Source organism: Eleutherodactylus coqui, chromosome 11 (assembly GCF_035609145.1).
Source record: "Eleutherodactylus coqui strain aEleCoq1 chromosome 11, aEleCoq1.hap1, whole genome shotgun sequence".
Taxonomy (NCBI): Eukaryota; Metazoa; Chordata; class Amphibia; order Anura; family Eleutherodactylidae; genus Eleutherodactylus; species Eleutherodactylus coqui.
The window spans coordinates 90,325,808-90,342,099 of NC_089847.1; the positions used below are offsets into that span (position 1 = coordinate 90,325,808).

General features: G+C 44.5%; 1 protein-coding gene across 1 annotated transcript in view; it reads right to left on the reverse strand.

The window, feature by feature from the left end:
* Window positions 1-15,843, reverse strand: part of SLC25A22 (solute carrier family 25 member 22) — a 59,211-nt gene extending 43,368 nt beyond the window's left edge. Inside the window, exon 1 of the mRNA XM_066583010.1 lies at window positions 15,490-15,843. The gene's annotated coding sequence lies outside the window, so the exon portion shown is untranslated. The remainder of the gene's footprint in view (window positions 1-15,489) is intronic.
* Between the last annotated feature and the right edge of the window lie 449 nt (window positions 15,844-16,292).

Consider the following 16,292-nt stretch of genomic DNA (forward strand, 5'->3'; position numbering starts at 1 on the left):
AAGCAGTACATCACCTAGCAGGCTTGGTCCGGGTCCTCCCGCTGCCTTCCAGAGCTCCATTATGTTTGTTGCAGTCCTTGGCCGACCACAGAAGATTGCTTCCTGGTTAGTTACGGGATTCAAAAATCCCGCCTTTAGGAAGTGATGGCTGTGGTTGGTTCTCGAGTGCTGTTCAGCCAATCAATGCAGCGATCAATGACCTAATGCAATTGCTATGATTGGTTCATCGAGCGCTGCATTGATTGGCTGGGCAGAGCTCGAGAACCAATGACAGCCATCACTTTGTGGAGGCAGGATTTATGAATTGGCCAATCAATTCCGCAACTCAGCCAATTCATAAATTCCACCTTCTCAACGCGATGGCTTTGATTGGTTCACCGCATGCTGCATTGATTGGCTGAACAGCGCTCCGGAACCAATCACAGCCATCGCTTCCTAGAGGCGGGATTTATGAATTCTGTAACTAGGAAGCATTCTTCTGTGGATGGGGATGTCTTATTATACTTACCTAGTATAATAAGACATCCCCTGAAAATAAAACCTAGTGCCTCTTTTGGGGCAAAAATTAATATAAGACAGGGTCTTATTTTCCGCGAAACACGGTGTGTGTGTGTGTATGTATATATAGAGATGAGCGAACCTACTCGGACACGCCCCTTTTTTGCCCGAGCGCCGCGATTTTCAAGTACTTCCATACTTGGGTGAAAAGATTCGGGGGGCACCGTGGGTGAGTGGGGGGTTGCAGCGGGGAGTGGGGGGGAGAGGGTGAGAGAGAGAGCTCCCCCCTGTTCCCCGTTGCTACCCCCCGCTCCGCCACGCCTCCCCCGCCCCCCGAATCTTTTCACCCGAGTACGGAAGTACTCGAAAATCACGGTGCTCGATCGAGTAATTACTCGAAACGAGTAGGTTTGCTCATCTCTATATATATATATATATATACACACACACACACATATAAATTGCATTTTAGCCCAGCATTCTGCTCTTTTCGTGGAAATCATTTTTCATTTTGACACTCTGGACATTTTTTTCCCTCCTCATCCATAAATTAATATTCAGAAATTGAAGTTCCACTTTCGGGCACATATTCAGAAAACATTAGGTAATTAAATTTCCCCAGGCAACTCAGCACTAAATTTGAACAGGTTTCAACAACTAAAAGGATTGTTTCCTATAAGGGCGGCTTCAGACGACGTAATTGCGCACAGAGATTTACGTGCATATCGGCGCATAGTACCCTACTTTTTGCGCTCACAGCCCTGTTCACATGCGCTCGTGACACACCCCTTCTGTGATTTAAAAGGCTAGTTAGCCTAATGAGGTCCAGATGTGTTGTTTATCCAGTGGAATTGCGCAGGTATTGAATATAGTATAGACTTCTATGGGGCTTATTGGCGTGCAGATATGCAGGAAAATACAGCAGGTCCTATTTTATTCCGCATGTGCGAAATGCATACATAAAACATGTTCATTAGCACAAACCCATTGACATCAGTGGGTTCTATTCCCTGCACACTGCTCGTGTATATTTTACATGCACAAATACGCTCGTCTGAAGAAGCGCTAAAACCGTGAATTGTGTTCTTTATGCAACGAGCTAAATGATCTATTCCTATTGCCTCTACAGCCCTAACATATTCCACAGATATCAGCATCAGTCGCTGTCCCCAATGTGGCTTACAATCTAATTTCCCTATTTCTGACACATACTGGGGCAAAATTCCCAAGAAGCCAATTAACCTGTCAAGCAGAAGAAGAACGTAGAAACTGCGCATTTCCTGTAAAAAAGTTTTTTTGCTAACTTTAGGAAATAGTGCGAAGGCATTATTGTACATGGCTCGCCCTCCTACCCTCATTAATCCCAATAAAACCTTTAACTTTAAGCAAATTAACGGTCATTAAATATATTGCAGACGGTGTTTTTCCACTCGGCTCCCCCATTTACAGTCTAGACTCGGCGTTAGTCGAAATAGTTACTATGGAAACTGACTCTCTTCGCAGCAGCCGGTACCCAGGAGCTTCCTTATGTTCCACAGGAAAGTCGATATGTGTGAAAACGTAATTGGCTAACAATAGGTTAATGGAATAAAGAGTACCGTGGTAAAACGCCAACACGTGTCGAGAAATTAGGATGGGCATCCATCTGATCCTTAGGGGGGGTGCTTGCTTATTGAGAAAGTCCCCCCGGGACCACCCATGGAACGCACGCTGCTTTATAGTCGGGGTTATCAAGGTTCCTACTCCATGCATAATTTAGGAGGAGTGGAATGATCTGCTGACTATAAATTGGGATACAGATGTAGAGATATAAAATGTCACGGAGAAGGATGGCGGTGCCGGGCGGGCATACATCTTCCACAAATTGTCTCCCTCTGACACCTCAGATCCCTCAGGGAGGATATAAATATACAAGTGTCGGCTCAGAGGTAATCTGCTCTGCGGTGATCACACATGCGGGAGGGGGAGAGATGGTGACATCAATGCTTCTAGTGACATAAATATGGGTCAGCAACACCTCCACAGCTGCACATGTCTAGCAATAGAATAATGCGGGCAAGGGCATGCTGGGAATTTTAATCTACATATATAGAAGAATATATAGCTGACGGTTAGCGGTGGTTAAAGTGAAGCACCACTTTTTGCAGTAGCCTTATCTAATGTAAGGAACACAAGCAGATGTTTAGTGGAAGCGGCTTTCACATGAGCGTAGGTTTCATCCGGTTTTCTTCTGTTTTTTTCTGACCGTAATACAGTCTAAAGGACTCCTTCACACGGGTGCTGCATTTTTCGGTTGGCCGAGACGCTGCTAAACTCCCTCCCACCTCCCTTTTCCGGAAGCTCTCATAGGAGTCTATGGTACCGGCCAACGTATTCTGGCCGAAAAGATAGGTCTTTTTTTTTTGGTTGGCTGTTTTTACGCACCCGTAAAATCGGCCATCTGAACTGATACAGTGGATTCCAATGCATCAGATGGTTGTGAGTATTAGCTGGCCGTGAAAACGTGGCCGATATACGCTTGTGTGAATAAGCCTTAATAATGTTAATCTATAGCTGCAAATAAGGTAGATGGAACAATGCCTTTGCACCTATTGAATGGCAGCATTCCTACAAATCACTGTCAGACCCTTTAAACAAGTGTAATAGGTGGCGCTGTAGAGGTATTGTTCCATCTTCCTTATTTGCATACATTTCCCAGAGGAGCATGCATGGCCTTATAAGTCTCCTACCTCATTTAAGTGTCTCCTTACACACTTTCTAGGTGCTCTCCTTAAGGAGAGACAATACCCCTTCTCGACTCTATAGGTGCATTCACACGACCAGATTACGCGCTCCTAATATGGACAAGCATCCCGGCCTGACCGCGGGTCTATTGACCTAAAATCACATAATCCTATATCCCTATGATGTTGTACGTTCATATCTTATGTGCCCATGTGAATAGACTCATAGGCCACACCTACAGTCATTTTAAAAAAAGAGCATGCACTGCTTTCTTCCGTTTTGCAATTAGAGAATGTGCTATACAGCCTATAAAATATGAATATATTAGTATTGCATCTGTATTTGCATTTATTGATCCGTGTTTGCCCAATAGAAGACAATACCAATGAATGAAAATACAGAAGCAATACAGATGGAACATCGATGTATCCTGTTTCATCATACGTCCGTATGTTGTTGGATCCGTATTACGGACAGCTCATGTGAAACAGACCATGTACCTATCACCCAAATCACAGGACTTAAAGGGCTATTCCCAGTTATAACGTATTGATGGCAGTGGGGGGAGGAGTCATAAATAAAAAGATAACAATAATCAACTCCCTGCTGCCGCGCTGCTCCCTAGTCGGCAGCTCCGAACCTTCGATCTTCTGTTTCTTCCGGCTGTGGTGATCAAGTAGTTGTTTACCCATATCACCACTGTACCAATGGAAGGCCCAACAGGAGCATCATCAGTGGCATCCTGTAAACTTGCTGGGGACTTCTACATTAGAAGTGACAGGTTTATAGGATGTTACCAGGCCAGAAGACCCGGTGACGTCACCTGGCAGATGCGCTCCGGCAATATGCTGAGTGTATTGCTTTTATTACGTTTTGCGCACATAAACTATATAAAAGAATTAAATGGGTTTTCCATTGAGAATACTATTGATGAAGTATCCTCAATAGTTGATTGGCCGGGGTCTGTTGCTTGGGACCCTGACCAATCAGCTGAGCGGGTGCATTCCGTCAGCGCCACAAATACACAGAGGTCGGATTGGAAGCAGAGGAAGTCTCTGTGACAACCTCTGTGTAGTGGCCGATGCTTGTAACGGCAGGCACGGTTCCCATTGATTTCAGACTTCCGCTGCTTCTGCTCCAACCTCTGTGTATTTGTGACAGCATGCGCCTGCTCAGCTGATCAGTCAGGGTCCTGAGCAACGGACCCCAGCCGATCAACTAGGATCCTGAGGATAGGTCATCAATAGTATTTCACCGTAAAACCCCTTTAACTAGGACAACCCCTTTAAGGCCTCTTTCACACAAGTATATCTCTGAATGTATAAAATTTGGATCTATAATGCGAACATATTAAGCTATATCATCTGAACGAGGCCTAAGGGGTGAAACCTTTGTAAAAGGGCGCCATGGACCACCTTAGGTACCTACCTACAGTCTGCTCTGATGACTGCTATGATTCTTATGTATCCCTTTTACAGGCAGGCTTCTGGTATTTTTGCTGCCAAGAATATTGCTGCAGACTACATTATTCTTGCTGTCATAAATGCCAAAATCCTTGCAAAAAAAAGATGAAAAGTGCCAATGTGAACAGAACGTAACTTGCCTGCAGAGTTGTGGCGAAACTATATTCCTCATCACCGTCCTCCAGGTGCCATTAAAGTCAACCTGTATTCTGTGTTCTCACAAGGTCCGGTCTGATGGCCATGAAGAAAAAACTACCAGTGTAAGCTGTGAACTAAATTCTATATCTTCATAATAAAATTGAGGACAGGATTTGGATAAATCCAGGATATATGAGCTTAGCGGGAACAATATTGGATCATGTAGTATACTTTCTGTTCTCTCGGAGCGTGTAAGGACAGAGGGCGGCTCATCAGTACATGAAAAGAATTGGATTGCAGTGGGTTGGATGCAATATGTGAGCTATGAAACAGAATGAGAGAATTACTTGTAATGTTGGGGGACGTATTTGTCTTTGCATCTTTAGAATAAGGCTATGGTGAGTTAACTTCTTACAAGGTTAGTGCATACTAAGTGTTATGGTTCATACTCTAATTTGCCTTTAACACTGGCTCCCTTGTAGAAGAAGCATGGACTAGGACCCAGGAAGGATCCTGGCTTTATATGACACATTGCTCCCTATATATACAGCAAGAGGTAGATGAAACATCAATATTGCATATATGACCATAGAAGTCTATGTGACAGGATGGAAAGGCAGAAATGCACAGGGAGCTGCGGAGATGTGAAGTTGCTTTTTCTTGCGGGGCAACTCTAGAGGTTTTTTGGCCTTAATTGTGAATGAAACATAGTGCTTGTGCCATCTGATATATGTGCACAATGAGGTTGGAAAAGCTGTGAATGGCAAGACTTGTCAAGCCAGTCCCACAGCTTCTTTTGCCAACTTTCACCCTTCCTTGGGATGCAAACATTTTTACAGACACAACATTAAACTCAGTTGCAACATTAAACAACAATTTCTAGTATTGTCTAAGGGCTAATACCCACGGGCGGATTTCCGCAGCGTGATATGCGGCGGAAATCCGCGACGTTGCTCTGCAGCTATTAGGTTCTATTGAACCTAATAGCTCAGTGCTCGCGGTGCGGAATGCCCCCACGGAATTCCGCCCCGTGAATTCACCAGTACTCACCTGCGGCATGCTCTATTTGCCACAGGCGTATGCGCGGATGGCTTCCATTGCAGTCAATAAAAGCCGTCCGTCACGCTATCTTTCGCTGTAGCACGCGTCATGTGACACTGTGGGCGTGTCATATGACGCGCCGGTCGCGTCATGCGCTCTACTCCGGATCCAGAGGTAAGTATGGGGTCTTTGCGGGGCGCCGTGTAGGGCTCCGCTGTGGAATTCCGCTTGCGGAGCCTGTCACGGCCGTGGGCACTAGGCCTAAGTAAACGCTCATTTACAAACAATATCGCTCAAAATTCGTTCAAAGGAGCAAAAGTGAGCAATAATCCTTACGTGTAAACGCGCGGCCGTCGTGCACTAGTCATTCACTTATCGTTAATCGCTAAGTTTCAGTCTGCATAAAAAGAGTTATTAGTTTGTTCACTTGTTGTTAGGTTTAAATTGCATTCCTTTAGTTGTTCAGTCTTTCAAACGACTTGAGGAAAGAGTGATTGTTGGCCCAGCTAAACACAATGACTCATGTGGCTGAAGACAATGGCTTCTTCTTTGCACTAATTAAAAACCTCCTGCTAGAGATTCTGCACATAACCACACGCCCGACTGAGCAAATATATACAGTGTTTACATAGCTAAGAAGGAGAAAGGCGAAGCATTAAAATAATTATCTTTATGTGTAAACGCTCTGCATTTGAAAGCAAAAAGATTGTTAAATCGTTCCTTCAAACAAGAATCGTTGCGTGTAAATGGGGCTTTAGATATTGCATTATCACTTCTGTCACCTTGTTCCTGATGAAGCATTTGATTTGGGTCAATTATCCAAATCCTTCAATAAAGCAATCCAGACCCAAACCCATGATGGAATATGTATGTTAGCACATGCAGTATCTCCCAGTCTCCCAAATATTACAAGGAAAAGTTGTATTACTGATCGGCAAGAGGCACCTTTCACTTTTCATATCCGACAGCCCTTGTTGTGTTAGCCAAAAGAAAACTGGGGCACAAATATCCATGTGATCAGTGGGCACAAGTGTATATTGGAATGTGGTGCATAAGCCATATTACTCTGGTCATTTATTAAAATAATGTACATTTCCAAGTGCATTATTACTGTACACATAAAAGTCTATGAGGCCATACTGCACTTCTGTACACCTCCAATTTCACATGGAGGCTCTTTGGTTGGGAATCATATGAATTTGGACAGAATAAATTTTGATGCTGTATCATGAAGGTATTATGTCCTATAAACCCTGTTGGTATTAGTGTATCTTGACGCCACCGGAAGTTAGGGGTTTGACAGGAGGAATGCCCCTGTTACACCCCTAGTTCCTGATAGGGCCAAGGCAGCAACGTCCTAGCAGCACAGTGTGGACCCCCGCAGATTTGTGCCAACGCTACAGCCTTAGGCTGAAGGATACTTAGCTTCTTAGGCTTACATTATCAGCTGTAAATGCTACCATGTTTGAGGTGTAACATGGCAGCATGCAGAGGCGTAACTTGAAGCTCCCGGGCCCCGATGCAAAACTTGTAACAGGGCCCCTAACTATAAATGCTTTATTCATAGTACTGGGCTCCCTATATGGAGAAGAGAGGCCTTATAGGCCCCCTAAGGCTCCTGGGCCCAGGTGCAACTGTATCCCCTGCATCCTCTATAGTTACGCCCGTGGCAGCATGAACATCTAATAATGTAAGGCTCAGAAGAAAAGTAAGCTTCAGTGTAAGCCTGCAGCGCAGGCGGAAATCCACTGACACACTGCACATAGCAGTGTGAGCAGAGCTGGCATCCCCCATTGGATGTGCAGGTTAACACCTGATGGCTCCGGCCAGCCAATGGCCCTGTGCTGCGTCACGGCAGCCGTCTGGCAGCTCAGTGACAGCCGATGCGTGTGTGGACCATGACGGCCGCTCCGCAGCCCAGAACGAAGGGAGGTCAGGGGGAGCGTGCTTATGCGGCAGAGGCACTGGGAAGACAGCTTAATCAAATTTGTAGTCGCTTCTGCACTTACTGAGGTTCCGCCTTCTGTTCCCTGCCGGGGAAGCCCATTGCTGCTGCACATATTTTGTGAGCCCACGGTGCGCTTCTAGTGTCAGCGGTTTGCTGCCGCTAATCGTTAGTGCGCTTCCAGGACCTGCGGCCCAAGCAACTCGGCAGCCAATCAGCAAGAGGTGGTGTCACCCCCTGTCAATCTTGGCTCCACCAGGACTTCCTGGTGGCGTGAAGATACACTAATACCAACCCTGTCTTTAGGAAAGAATACCTACATGATATGGTTCCATATGGAGGCATCATACAACAGAACACTGGGAGCCTATGGCTCTACAGTACTAAAGGGCCTAATAGACATTACTCACAATCTTCTTGACATTTACAAAATATGGAATATTCCCACCTTAGACATCTATCACATATCCATACGATATGCCATCAATGTCTACCAGATACAGGTTGTACCTATGAGAGCCACACCTATCTCCAGAACAGTAATCCTTTGACCCCCATCCTGCCCAGTGAGAAGGTTTCTGTCCAGCACATCCAGGCAGAGAATGAATGGAGAAATGTCCATGGCTCTCCATTAACTTATTTGGAAATTACAGACACCTTCTGTAAATAAGCGAAGGCCCCAAAGGTGGGACCAGCATACATCTGACATATACGGCACATGCAGTAAATATGTCATAATATCTAAGGTGGGGATAACTTTTAACGTTCTCCTTAGATAATCTACTAGATTCTTGATGAGTTTGTGATGCAGAGGCAGCTGTAGATTTCCATTTTGGTTTATCAGTCTTTTATCAGTCAATCTAAAATATTTACCGTAGATTGAAATAAATAATCTTCATTTCAATCTTTTCTGTGTGGTCATTAATCAGCATTTATGTTATTGTACAGCCTGGTTTTTGCTGTAGGCATGGGAGAGGAGTACGTCTTGTACGAATGGTAATTTAATATGCACCTATTGAGCAACATCTCAAGATCGCATCTTGTACTGTGCTAATGAAGTAACTCAGGTGCATACAGTCCCTTGTGGATTCTCTAGAGGAAGGGTAATTTGAACATCCAAACTTCTAGCAAATCTCCCCCCTAACTATATAGCTTCTCAGTGGCATACAATATATATTGTTTAGAGATAAGCAGACTTTTGAAAAGTTCAGTTCGGCCGGTTTGCCAATTTTCAGAAAAAGTTTGGCTCAGTTAGAATTAGTTTGAATCAATCCGGAACTTCACCAATACCCCTGAAATAATTATCCCAGCCAGACGGTGGTGGTCCTGTGGCTCAGCTTTTAGCACTGAAGGCGGAAGAAGAAGCATGGTGACTAAGTACCTAGCACTTTTGTCTTGCAGGGCTGGGGTCCTACGTTTAAGACTGCTTGTCCACAGGCGTTGCGAAATCCCGGAGATCCGCCGTGGGAGCCGCCGCCTTGGACCAGGAGCCGGCAGACGAATCTACTGACAGATAGGCTCACCGCTGAGAATCGCAGCAATTCGCAGCATGCTGCGGTTTGCCAGCCACGAGTGGAGAATCACTATTATTCTTCGCTCGTGGTCAGGGGGGCTGCGCTCTCTATACCAACGCTATGGAGAGCATTCACTGCGTTCCCCGCGGCCGGGTTATCACCACGGGAAACGCAATGAAAATTTGCCCGTGGACAGGAGCCCTAAATCAGGCCCAGGGCAACCTCAGCATGGTGTTTGTGTGGGTCTCTTTTTCATAATAATCACCCTTATTAATATAGTACATACATTGATTGAATAGAAAGAGGAAGAAGATGCATGGTGACTCAGTGGTTAGCACTTTTGCCTTGCAGTGCTGGGGCACTAGGTTCAAATCAGACCAAGGGCAACATCTGCATGGAGTTTGTATGTTCTCCCTGGTTTCTTCCCACACTTGTGAGCCCCCATGGGGACAGAATATATCAAGTGATGTCAGGCACTGTGTAGTATACACTCTATGTGCTATATAAATAAAGGTGGTTATTATGAAACACAAGGAGAAAATAAAAACGCCTTGCAGATTTGAACCTAGGACCTTAGCACTGCAAGGCAACAATACCAACCACTGAGCTACAAGAGAACCTGCACTGCCTGCTTCTTCTCTGGATGCACCGTGAATCAAACTTTTAGCAAAGTTCCACCCACAACAAGGTTCAGTTGGTTTGGTTTGCTCAACCCTAATATTGTGTATAAACTTTTTGTGGCTGGGATTGGAAATACAATCAAACAGTTGAAAAGACCACCTCTATGAAAAGACCACTCCTTTATCTAGACCAGAGAGCCATCCTGGAAGATTTCTGAATCGGTAGGAATTGAGATTCCTCAAAGTAGATACTCAAGGGAAGATTTAGAAATATACATGAAAAGTAAAAATAATCAGAAATGTGTGGAAATCAGGCTGACTATTTGGAAGTTGCATAGAAGACCACTGCATGTATGATCGTATGGGATTATTTGGAGAACAATCATATTTCACTCTTCATTGTTGTGTGTAAAGGCAAAAATGGCAAATTGTATGGAGAAGGAGAGGATCAAGGAGACATTGCCCACACATAGTTCCTGCTTTATGCCTTCAGTAGAATAAGGGTCTGATTCTCCTTTTTAATAAGAGACAATGGAATAATTGCTTAATTGAAAAGATTTTCTCATTTTTGATGTATTTGAGGAACATTAACTCACTAAGGACCAAGTGCTTGGTCCTGGGCTTTAATCCCGCACCATATTAAAAATACAGTATGGAATTAAAACTCCTGTCCTGCAATCAAGCAGGAGCAGGTTGGGTGCTCGGTTGTCAGTGACAGTTAAGGACCCGGAGAAGACAGAAGTGGTTTTTAATGGCTTCTGCCTTCTCTTTTGCAGGCTACATAGCACTCAATGAGCGCTATACAGAGAATAGAGGAAGTGCCATTTCTGCTATCTGAACTAACGATTACGTGATCGCAAGGGTCCCTTTGGCATGGCAGAGCTGCAGGATCTTAGCAGACCCCAGACCAGCTCTGTCAGTGACTATTGTCACACTGCAGGGATGTTTTTACCCTGCAACTGGGGCTCCTATGGCCGCCTGCAGACGGCCGGGTCGGATCCCGCTGCGAGAATTCTCGCATCGGGATGCAGATCCGTGCCCCCGCAGAGACCTGCGGCTCACCCGCTCCCGGCGTCTTCCGTCTCTGCTATGCGCTGGCTGCCAGCCTGCTGGCGCATGCGCAGAGCCGAGCTGTCCCGTCACCACTGACATTTCTGTGTGGGCCTCTGCGAGACCCGCACAGAAATAGAACATGCCCCGATTTGTTTTCCGCGCGTGCTTTTACCTGGTTCATGTGCTATTACGCTCCGTAGTGGCGAGTGTATTAGCAATGCACCCGTCTGTTTAAGCCGTTAAGGAGTGAAGTACAAGCAGAAGCCCACAAACACAATGGGGCATATTTACAAAGACTGGCATTTCATGTTCTGGTCTAAGTAAAGTTTGTGTTTGCATACATGCAACAAAGTAGCACATGCTTCTGAATACATTTGTTGTATCTGGTGGCACCTCCGTGTACGAGACTGAAACCTAGGTTTCCAGCTATAATTGAAGCCAGATTCTGGCGTAAATTATAGTAAATTTGATGGACCATTTGGCCATCCTTCCTAATGCTGAGCCCCTCCTACTTTTAAAAAAAAATGCAAGAGCCCAGTGTAAAACCTCAAAAAGCCGCAATTTTGGCACTTGCCCCAGACAGCAATAAAAAACAACAGCAGGATTCACTTTAAGGATGACAAGCCATAAGTGGCTGATAACTGCTGTCTTCATGCCCTACACTTGCCCAGAATGTTCGACAGCACAGGAGCTTGTTGGATTTCTACCTCATTGTTTTTTTTTGCCTTCCTCTGGATCAACATGAGGAGGGGGTGGGGGGTGGGAATAGACTGAACTGGATGGACATGTGTCTTTTTTGGCCTAACATACTATGCGTGTAAATGTGCCCATTTTTCACTTTTCTGCCGAATGATGATTTTATGTTCGGCATAAAATCCATTGTTCAGCAGAAGAGCTGATAGCATGGACTTCACGCTGTGTTTTTTGCGGGGATGCTGATAACATTATCTCAGCTGTCAGCCGCATAGCAGGAGAAAGGGAATCTATTCAGAGAACAGACCACCCGCTGTTCTCTGAATATTGCTTTTGGCGGCTCACACACATTAATAAGGTACCAATAGGCATTAGTATCAATCAGTAGTTTATGCAAAATGATCGCTCAAAAGCCATCTTTTAAGCAATCATCTTTGATTGTAAACGGGCTGTTACTTGAAATATATCCCTGGGCCAACTACAAAATTCATACTGACTGCTATTTTTTCAGGAAAGTGCGACCAACCTAGCTCCATGCCTTCAGTACATTCTCATAGGAGCTATTAACACACATACAATGAGATATAAAAACATCTAGACCGTGGAACCCATTTGTCATTTTTATAGTTGAAATACAATACGAATCAGACAAATCTTTTTTTTCTATATAAGACCTCTTTCCTAATGATATTAGTCTGAGAATGAACCTATTTTTATAACAGGGCGATTACTAAGTGAATGCATCCAGCGACTTAAGGGGATGATTTCTGCTGAGTGTTTCCATCCCTGTACTAATAGATTGTTCAGATGGGTTCGTTGGCAAAAGATTACATTTTTGTAATAGTTTAGTTTTCAGCGTTGTGTTATGTACAAACCGCTGCGCAATACTTCCCTGTACAGTCTACAATAAATTAACACCACATTGGATTTATGAGTAACAGCCTCCGCTCCATACCCTTGTGTATAGTGACACTGATAGCGGGCGCCCGGTCAGCTGATCAGCTAGGGCCCCGAGCGGCGGACCCCAGCAGATCAACTATGGATGACTAGAGATGAGCGAGTATACTCGCTAAGGCACATTACTCGAGCGAGTAGTGCCTTAGCCGAGTATCTCCCCGCTCGGGCTGGCGGGGAGTGGCGGGGGAGAGCGGGGAGGAACGGAGGGGAGATCTCTCTCTCTCTCCCCCCCACTTCCCCCTGCTCCCCGCCGCAACTCACCTGTCACCCCCCCGCCGGCCCCCGAATCTTTAGAGACGAGCGGGAAGATACTCGGCTAAGGCACTACTTGCTCGAGTAATGTGCCTTAGCAAGTATACTCGCTCAACTCTATTGATGACCTATCCTGATGATAGGTCATTAATGGTATTTCCCTGGAAAATCTCTTTAAACTCGTCCATATGAATAAACCCTTAGACATTAATGCCATTGAATACGACAAATGTCTAATAGCTCGAGGTCCCACCTCTGGGACCATATTTATTGGTAAAATGAGGGTCCCCGACTCTTATTCTAGTGGCTGAACAAAGGTTCCAGCCTTTACACTCTCATAGATTTCAATGGAAGAAGGCCACAACTACACCTGATAGAATGGGGTGAGGACACCCCAACCTCCCGATTTGTGGAACAGTTGACTTGGCACATTAGATATAATTTAGTTGATCGCAGTGATTTGAATGGATCTATCTTAAAATTTGATGGAGCAATCTAGAGCATAAGGGGATAGCCCAGATATTGACCAAAACCTTTGTTTTACCCAAACTAAGTGGCCCCAGAGTTGTCTGGCCGCCACTTATCACTATTGATATGATGTGCATGCTTGGGCTATAAACTAAATGCAAGCTTTCTCATGTGCATGGTAAGACTTAGAAATCTTACACAATTTATTTCCAGATCTGCACTATATAAACCATGATGTCTAGCTTCATCTTTGAAGACCACTTTCTGCACAGATGGTAACTCATAATGACTAGCAAAAATATACATATATCAAATTTCTACCCTCCCAAGAGGAATAGGAAGACACCATCTGTACATTTTCCAAGCAATCCGAAATGAACCTAATAAGCATCAATGTGCCGGCGTCCTTATTCCCCTCTGAACCATTGTACAAGTCCAAATATCATCATACGACAAACCTTAGCAGGCCATTTTTATATACCACCCATCTATTGTTTCACCACGGCATTTCTTATTATCCTATGAAACGTAGAGGTCACAATCCCTATGGAGAGCACACACTATACCGTATAACTACAAACTGCATATTCTACCTTATTGACCAGGTGTTACATTTGGGAGGACAAGAAATGAAAAGAAACGCCAATCATACATTTATGGCATCTTGATCCTTCTTCTACATGGACGTGACTTTTCCGTTAGAATTGCTTCTTAAAAAAATTCTGTTGGAATTGCAACATCATATTTTTTTCACGTTCCGTAAAAACCGACGCAGCCGCATTTTTTGGCAAGATGAAGCGAGACTCTACCTATACATAGACAGCTTTGAGCAATGGGTCCACAGCAGCGGGAGCGTTGCTCTTGGTGTAAGACCTTGCTCATAAGGTTGTCTGCGGTTATTGCATTATGTATTATGCATGCAGTATAGCATTAAGAATCCTCTTAATCCGATGGCATTATCATCATTCTAGTCTTTAGTCTATTGTTCTATGCCACCTTCTATGGAACGCCTGTGTTACATCCAGCTTTACATGAATTATCACAGTTCATAGAGATCAAAATCACTTTCACCATTCTGGCTCCATTTAGGGTCATGCAGCCTTCCGATCCATTATATACAGTAGCGTAGCTTCAAATGTCCTATAGCTACAGTCAAGTATCTTCAGAAATATCATGATTAGTCATCCCTATCAAAAAGTATACTAATGTATGCTTTTGCTACAAGCTAATATGCTTTTTTGTATCCTTCACCCACAGTTGGCAGGAGAAGGATGCCCAATGTAGAATGGAAACAGAAAGGCACCTTGGCAAACCAAAGTAGTATCAAGGGCATTTACGAAATCAGGCTTGAAAAACGTCACTGAGGCCCAAAATCATATATGGGCTGATTAATCTAAAGATGTGGGGCTGACTAGGCTATATATCATTTTACAAGTACCCTTGAAATTACTGAAGATTGGCACTGGAAACGGTAAAGTTAAAGTTTTCTTGGAATATTTAGCAGTGCCCTACGGGAAGGTTTACCCCATCATCTAGAATGAGAATTGCAGAATTAATCTTCATGGTGTGGAAGGTTCTGAATGGGCGGCCAGGGTTCTTCATGTTGGCAAGTGTTCTTCATGTAGGCAAGGGTTCTTCATGTTGGCCAGGGTTCTTCATGTAGCCAAGGGTTCTTCATGTTGGCAAGGGTTCTTCATGTAGGCAAGGGTTCTTTGTATTAATAGACTAAAAAGTCAAGTGTTAAATAAAATGAATGAAAGACTGATAGGTGACCTATTCTGCTCATGGCAACTACCAGACGTAAGAGAATGCACACATAAAACCTGGAATGACCCTCGTAACCTGCAAGTAGACCAAAGTTACAATGCTCCTCAAGTCGGAAGTGTTACTGTAAAGGGTTCTGGCAGCACAACAGTTAAGGTAATGCAAATAGAACAGGCGTAGATGGAACAAGCCGGCGAACATTCAGTCACACATTGCTTAGCAGATGACCGTGACGAAGGTTTAAGGGATTTAAATAATGCTCATGAATAAATAACATTGCTGCAGCAAAAGGGTTTGTAGATCCGACTGAGAACAGACACCTATTTCCTCTAAGCAACCCCCTGACTGTGACATCTTACCTGCTGGGTGGCACTGCTGGCAAGAGGTCCTTGTCACCGAGATGTAGCCGGAATCCACTCCCTGATGTAGAGGAGGCCAGAGATGTGTAGAAGGGAGACAGAAGGAGGGAAGAGGAGGAGGAGAGATACAGAGAGGTGGGGGAAGAGAGGGAGATGAGTGTGAGAAAAGGAACCCTGCCCCTACAGGAGAGAGGGAGGAGGGGGTGTGACACAGAGTAACAGGGGGCACCACTCATTCATTGGCGACCCCAGGACAGTGATGACAAAATTCTACAGATGACAGATCTTTTTACCGCAAGTCAAAGGAAGAGCGAAATGAGAAGTGTTAGAAAGGAAGAGCTCCATACAGAAAATGAACCTAGCTGAGCTGCACAGTACAAGGGGGGAAGTGCCCAATAATTTGCGGAAGTCAGCAGTTCAAGTTAATTTTTAGACAGTGAAAATCTGCAGCCTCAGACAATCTCCCACTTGTTCTTATCGGCTGAGCTGGAAAAGTGATATTTGACCCAATAAAAATAAATGCCAGGGTTACAGATCCTGATCCAAGGTAGTGGCACCCTCTGCTGATACCAAGGGGAGGCGCAGCTGGCATATAGATTTATAATACGGCACTGATCCGATTACACACAATGTGCAGAGTTTCCTACAGGTTTCCTTTGAAAGTTTTTTTTTAGTTTTTCGGTCTGCAAATGTAACACTAATCATTTATTTCTGAAACTCTGATTTTTATTGACCTGCGGCATCTTTGGAAATAACACACGGTAATTCACTATGGGTTCTGGGAAGTTGCAACTGTAGGCAAC